The sequence below is a fragment of the Vanessa cardui genome, chromosome 1 (assembly GCF_905220365.1).
Source record: "Vanessa cardui chromosome 1, ilVanCard2.1, whole genome shotgun sequence".
NCBI lineage: Eukaryota > Metazoa > Arthropoda > Insecta > Lepidoptera > Nymphalidae > Vanessa > Vanessa cardui.
In genome coordinates, this window is record NC_061123.1 from 5,148,340 (window position 1) to 5,156,561 (window position 8,222).

Here is an 8,222-nt window from a genome sequence, read left to right on the forward strand (position 1 = left end):
GACGGATCAAACATTTCGGACGCACCATATTATTTTGTTTACAGAGTTTTCTTAGTAAAAAGTCGAACGATCGCGCCCCTGGCAGGGCGGCGGACTGGTCCTTTGAAGTTACCGACATAAAACGCCGCCGGCGGTGATTTAACTAATGAATTTATTTAGCGGTCGTGCCGAGAGAGTGCCGCCGAGTCCATCCGCAGGACTATCCGTAGAAAACTACAAATCCATACTGTATGTAACACTATTATCTCAATGTCTATCAAAAATGGTCTTTCGAGCCAGAAAGGATTGCCTCATAACATGTTCGTGAATTCAGCCGATCGATCAAAATTAACGACAGGTAACAAAACCTCTCTTGTCTTTTCTCTACTAACGTAAAGAAACAATGAAAGATACGCGCAGATTATAAAAAAGGTTGTATACATAAAGCAGTACGAAGAATTTTTGACAAACGACTTATAAGTATTATGTATTATAGAATAGGTAGTATTGAACCCACAATGCTGAAGATAACCCATAATCGTAATAAAACTCTACTAAGTTGGAATCGGCTTACATTTTGGTGTTAATACCAGTATAAATGTTATGTAAATTGATATAACCAATCCGCTCTGAACGTTGAACATAAAACTTGAACACTCCAATTTTATTATTCTTCTAGTCTATTCAATACCGTTCCTTAAAGTTACGTCTAAGGTTGTATCTTATTATATTTATAGTTGGTTTGGTTAATATCTACGGTTTTTTTTAGTTTATTGACATATTTTATCAAATGCAAATGGGTTACTTTAATCTTAATCCTCCAAAAGTCGGTCTATGGCTTTTAGTTATATATTTAAGATTGTAAGTATAGTATAAATCTCAAAAATACCTCATTAGTCTAGTGACTGTCTACTAAGGATGTAAATTGCAAACTGGGATGAGCCTCAGTTTACGAATAAAAATAATGAATCATTAAATGTAGTAATTCGTAGTATAGAAGTGCACTAAAAGCTCAACCTAACTCAAAGGTGTCGAAGCCTGTGTCATACGCAGGTTTTGACCTCGCCGATCATGTCTAATTTGTTGTCCTATTGGATTATTAGAATGAAGTAATGTTTTTGGCATTTGCGTTTGCGTATAAACTTTTGCAGTTGATCGTTTCTTGATCATAGTCGTCTTAACCATAATCGGTCAGAAGGACATCCTATTTATAAATCTTAGGGATGACATGAAAGCTTCCGATCTATTTTTTTTAATAATAAAACAAATTTCGTATAATGATGATGTGTTGAATAATAGAACAACATGTAAAATAAAGACGAACATTAAATTATGTAAAAAAAATAAAACGGAATTGCAACACTATTGTATAAAATTTCACTTTATCACGAAAAATAGCGGCAACAAGGGGAGTAATTACATGTATCTGTATAATTTATTAAATTCACAAATAAATATGAATGTTTAAAAAATACTAAATTGTAGAGATAATTTTCATAGCATAGCATAGCTCGAATATCTAACGGCGGAAAATGGCGATGATAGCTAATTTCATCAATATTAAAAATAAAATGATAAATATTGACGACACGGCTGACAGCACCAGTCATTGGAGACTTTTATATAGGACATTTTTGAAGACATCAGCTATCACGGTGGTGATAAATTTGAAATATACTTATTTCAAATGATACGATGCCGGCTTAGGCTAGAATAAATATATCATAAAGATTTAAATCCGGGCAAGCGCTACTAAGTTTTTTTTTTAAATTGTCAGTGTGCTTAGTGATTATGGAACTGTTACTTGTAAATGTAGCAGAATTGTAGAGTAAGTTTCGAAACCTTCCCATGCAGGGAAGTGGCTTATGCCGACCAGTAAGGTGTTTAAAAACTTGTACTTTTGATTGATCATTTTTATAAACGATTTTTTGCTATTTAAAACTACTATTCTATATCCGTAGTTTTCAACGGCTTTTTTCTGGCCATATAAATGTTGACGTCAAGCTTACAAATTATATTCGTGAATAGACTGGATACTTATTATAGCCAACATATGCTGTATACATATATCTTGTGACAAATATAATAATATAATAAAAAAATAAATATAATAATATTTACTTACATATATACAAAAAAGTATTATTAAATTCCTCGACTATTAAGTAAAATCTGTGAGAAAAAAAGTTTCTAGGTCGATGGAAGTAATATTATATATAGACTAATGACCCACACTGGCTTCCCACAGGCGCAATTCTGATACTAAATGTACTAAATAATGTCATTATATACAGAAATCATAGCTTTTTGTCTTTAGGCAACACAAATAAGTCCCTACACTTAAAATCTTTAATATCTTCGAAAATATTCATTTAAATCACTGAGTGTCCATAAAGGGTCATATTTATCGGTATAGTGTATTTAAGATACTTTTTTAGATAAGGATTAATGATGCTTAAATACACTTTGAAAATAAGTCATTATTTCTCTTGAAAAGTAAAGGATATTTTTTATTAGTTTTTATAGGGACAACTCCTTGGCTCAGCCACCCTTTGCAACGTAAGCCCCTAAAAATGTGTCGATTTACGACATCACATTAGAAAATTTTAAAATAATAAGTATTTCGCTACAATATTGTGCATGTATAAAACCATAAACATTCCTCTTGAATCACTCAACCTATGGTATGAAAACCGCATCAAAATCCGTTATGTACTTTTAAAGATCTAAGCATACACATGAAAAAACAGCGGTAAGCTACTTTGTTTTATACTAAGTAATAATATGTAATTACTGAGTACAAAATGTGATTCTATTAAAAGTTTCTCGTCCTAAAAAAAATACATCAACGAATAATTAAGTAGTTAAATAATGCATAGGTGGATTCGAGAAATAAATACATGATAATTAAAAGTGCGAACACTTTGTATTTCTAATAAATAAAAGACTCGTTAATACCCAGTGATCGCAAGTCGCGCCGTTAAGTACATATCAATGGCGTTTAATATTATTCTTCCCACCTATCAACTGGTCATTAATATGTCAATTTGACAAATGTACCGACATAAATCAAAGCGCCGCGGCATACACCGTCTGAATCTACGATCGCTGGCTGCGCGATTTAGGATCCCACAAGCGTTTGCGTAAAGCTCGCTGTAGTTTTAGCGAAGTCTAATGCGATTCATTGAATATTTACCACTAGTTATCGCCCGCGGCTTCGCTCGCGTTATAAGTGTGTTAAGCAAAAAAGTAGCCTATGTCCTTCCTTGGTTAAATTCGGTTTAATGGTTTGGTCTGACAGAAGAGCGACAGACAAACAGACAGACAGAGTTACTTTCACATTTATAATAATAGATTTTTATTGAAATGTTTCAGGAGATTAGGTGATGAGCCAGTGTAACTACAGGCACAAGGGACATAACATCTTAGTTCCCAAGATTGGTGGCACATTGACGATGTGAGGAATAGTAAATATTATAAACGTCATTGTCTGTGGATGATGGTGATCACTTATAATCAGGTGGCCTAATGCTCGTCCGCCAACCTAGACCATTTAAAATAAAAGGATTATAAAGTTGTATCTTATCAGTGAGCTATCACGAGTATTGTTTGTGCTTACAACTAAATATAAAATACACATTACATTTGAACCTGCTGATTGTTTTAATACAACAGAGCAACACTGTCTGAATATCTACCCCAAATTAGCAGACAGAATATTTACCATTTATTAAGAACTGTCAAAGTATTCTCATAATATAATTTTGACAAACTATAACATCATTTAGAATTTAATAATAAACATCTCATACTCTATTTCAATCGTAGGTGGCAAAAAATACAAATAATCAAAATTTAGCATCAAATTGACGCGATACAATACGTCGAGATCTTGATTAAACTATGATATTCAGAATGTACTCATATTTGCGGTAAAATGGCGTTTTGAATTTGCTATCGAAATTTTGAAAGTAAAATAAGTCGTTAAATGTTTAGTATTGTATTATAAATAAAGATATATTAACCATAAACACTTAGCAGTACACAATATAGCTGAGTTTTTTAGAAATCGCATGAAATACGAAAATGTAAGGTTTGTATAATATATATTTATTCCTACTTAGATTTGAATATGCTCTAGCTTAACACTTCAAGCTACGTTAAAGTTTCTCGTTACCGAACCGCATTCTTAGTCGTGTCGTAATTGCATTATAATTAGTTTTCAATTATTAATATTAACTCATTGCGTAATCCATCCGCTATTTTGAATGGATAACTAGTTACGTACAGTTCTCTAGCTACGATTAAGACAAAACTTTTACGCTTGAATACCTCTAATTTATATTCAAAACAAGTTTGTCCAATTATGCGTGGGCCCGAGGTGATTAATCTGAAGTATTATTTAAATAATCGTCAATTATTTAACAGCTATTTTGTAATAAACGTGATTAAATTAAATACGTTTTAGTAGCTTATGTTTGATTACTATTTTTCCGTTCCTAATTAAACCGAATGTAGTTTAACAATGAACATGAGTCATGTGTGGTACGGGACAGCGAAATGGTTAATATTGATCAATGTGATACTTTATTTAAAAGAAGTATCAAACCAAGAGATCTGTTCGTATCTGAAACATCTAGCCGCTTTCATCATAATCAAATAAGTAAAGTTGATTAAATATTAATAGTATATAAATTAAGCTTAAGGTTTCGTGAGCTATTTTTCAAACTTGAAAAACATTTTTTTTAGTATAATTAATTTATTAATTGTCTAGAAATATTTCATAAATATTTGTGATTGTTTTGACATTGTTTGATTAGAGAACGCATTTCATTCCGAAACTAGAATCTAAAATAATATCTAACATCTGTCTCATTTAAATACGTAGTTTAAAAACAAGAGAGAAATATAATATTAGCATAATTCATTCAAAATTATTCTTTATTCAATTATACATGATGAACCAATTAAACACGCATTCCTGGTAAAATATTTTCATACTTGCTTATTAACAAAAATAACAAAAAGCTTGCTTTGCGGCTTTTATTGAATATTTATAATAAAATTATTATCTAGTTATAAATATTAATGAATAATAAGGCAAGCACCATTATACTTATACTGTAAAAATGGTTACTTATAAATGGTTGAGAAATCACATTATAAAATAACACCTTTATTAAACACCTCTTATCCTGGTACATGTTACAGAATATGCGGTAGTCGATGATACAATCATACGTTATAATGGCCCAGTATCGTATCCGATTACGAGGATAATAAATCGATTTAAAGGTTCAGTCAAATAAGTTATACGAGCGAATTAATGCTACAGCTACACCTGACGACAACGCGATTTCACAATAGCCTTCCGAGAATTTCTGGGAGCGTAAATGTTTCTATTGATTCAAACTTACTAAGAGTCAAGAATGCAACGAGATCTACCCTGTGATATTAAGCACCGCAAATATACGGCGGAACGCAAACCAAATTATTCAGTAGAGCCGTTATTGCTATGGTATTAAAGATCATTTTCAATTGAACGAGTGGAATGAAGAAATAATGTTTTATGTTTCCTTCGGGGTGGTTTACCTCGGACATTTTGACACTTTGGGCGAAAACGCAGCGGGGCGTCTCTCTATGCATCTTCTAGGAACGTCGCGAGGGACGAGATTGAGACCACTATGTTAAACATTTCAATTATAAGAATCGAGGACGTGGATACCTTTACTATTCGAGTTAATAATACAGTGATTTAGTTGAATGGTTTCCATAAGAGAATATAATAACCTCAATCAACATTTTTTGGAATCGTAATAGCTATCGCGTGAAGCTTTGCGATGGACAATCATGACATGCGGCCTTAAGAATACTGTATCAGTTTAATTCTTAATTATCTTTTATTACAAATTTATTTGAATGATGTTGTTTTATTATTTATTTACTAAAATAAGAATACTTAACGTATATGTAAAATGAAATTATTAAAAATTTAAAAACAAAAAAAAATATTTTAAATGTTGCCACAAATAAAACTAACAACAACAAGGGAAGAAACAACAAAACAAAGTAAGTAAAGTTTGGGATTAAGCGACGGAATTCTTTAAATTAATATTAATTTATTTAGTGGTGTAGAACATAATTGTATGCCACCAGTCTTGCTAAAACAGGAGGATACCGATACAAGAAGATTGTGTTATCAAAAGAATACATATATTAAAGTCGTTAAATATCTATCTTCAGTTGTAGAATCTCTCAAAACAGATACTTATTATATTTTTTTGTCATTTGGATTGGAATCGCGCAAGTGAAATATTCTTAAATTTTAAAATAAATTCGCGTGATAACCGATTTTAGTTGCAACATTTACTTCTTGATTAGGATTACGATTGCTATTACATTGATATTACTTTTACTTAGTGGTAGAGCTTTGTGCAAGCCCGTCTGGATAGGTACCACCCACTCATCAGTTATTCTACCAAACAACAGTACTCAGAATTGTTGTGTTCCGGTTTGAAGGGTGAGTGAGCCAGTGTAACTACAGGCACAAGGGACATAACATCTTAGTTCCCAAGGTTGGTGGCACATTGACGATATAAGGAATAGTTAATATGTCTTACAGCTTCATTGTCTATGGGTGATGGTGATCACTTACCATCAGGTGGCCCATTAGCTCGTCCGCCAACCAATACTATAAAAAAAGACATAAGATCCCTTAGATTTGAGCATTTCATGCTATTCTGACACACCTAAGAGTAATAATTACAATAACTTTAAGTTATAATACAACACTTAACTACTTATATCCACTTTAATTTTACTTCCAAAATTCCCATAACAGTTCAGAGCAAATCCAGCTCAATAAAGCTGACTCATTAGAGAGCTTTATTCACTAACTACCGACCGGTCCCGGCTTCGCACGAGTGCAATACTGATACTAAATATACTACAGAATTTGTTTATTGACGACATCACATTTCAGACTTCTAAATTTGTCAGTGTTTCTTTACTATGTTGTCCACATTATATACAAAAACCTTCCTCTGGAATCACTCTATTTATTAAAAAAAAAACTGCAACAAAATCCGTTGCGTAGTTTTAAAGATTTAAGCAAATATAGTCATATAGAGACAGGGAAAGCGACTTTGTTTTATACTATGTAGTGATAACATTGATGCGATGTCATTACCTCGTAATTTTATGTTCGGAATTTTGTATACATAACCATACTATAGACTCTATTCTAAAGACGTAATAAATAGGCATATAGCATATAGGTAATTTAGAAACCTATTTGAAACAAGTACATCTTGTAACGTAATTGTAGGAATACAAAAAACTTATTAGTATTCAAGTAATTTTAGGTTTCTCATCTGAATGTCAACGCTTAAGTTGTATCAATTGGGCGTTTAAATATGTTCAGTTCAAAATTGTTTAGTGATTCCGGTCACTGACCAGGGTCTGCTTAGTAAATTTGTTGAGTACGTCTAGACTCAACAGACATTGACGAATTTATAGGCGTGTTCCCTCGTGCTGACTTGAATTTTAGCCAATGCTTATGTATTTAGGTTCGCCATTATTTTTGATTCCTACGGACTATGTGTTCTTAGCAGGAAAATGGGAATAATTTTATTTTTTGGTAAACTTAATGATATGTGCTTGGCAATTTTTATCAGCACTTTTTATATTATACATTAGGTATATAAGAATCTTTAGGGTAATGCATACAACCTACAAGTTCTTGGAGCATTTTTGTCTTAAAATCAATTCCACGTGAGCGAACCCGCGATATTTGCTGGTTATTTATATTTTAACTAATATTAAATAGTCAAGAACGTAGGTGCTTAACGTGAAGGTGTTTTGAAAGAAATTCTTCAGAAATTACATGTTTGAATATATTCATATATTTTAAAAGAAAAACCATTGAGGCCTATTGTTCTTGACCATATTATTTCTATCCATCTATCTAAATTGGTTAAGTTGTTTTTCAACTAGGTAACACAAAAAATAACTTATCATTTATTAATTCATATATATTGTGCGTCATTATATACATTTTAACGACGTTACAAAACCTTTGAAATTTGTCCTTCTGACACCAGCAAGATCGTAAAAGTATAGTCGAAACATGATCAGAATTACATTATTTGTTATTATATACAGCAATATATAAACGTTACAATGTGTTATGTTTGCCAATAATGTTTCAGAATAAATGATTATGTGAAATCGCGTGACTGCTG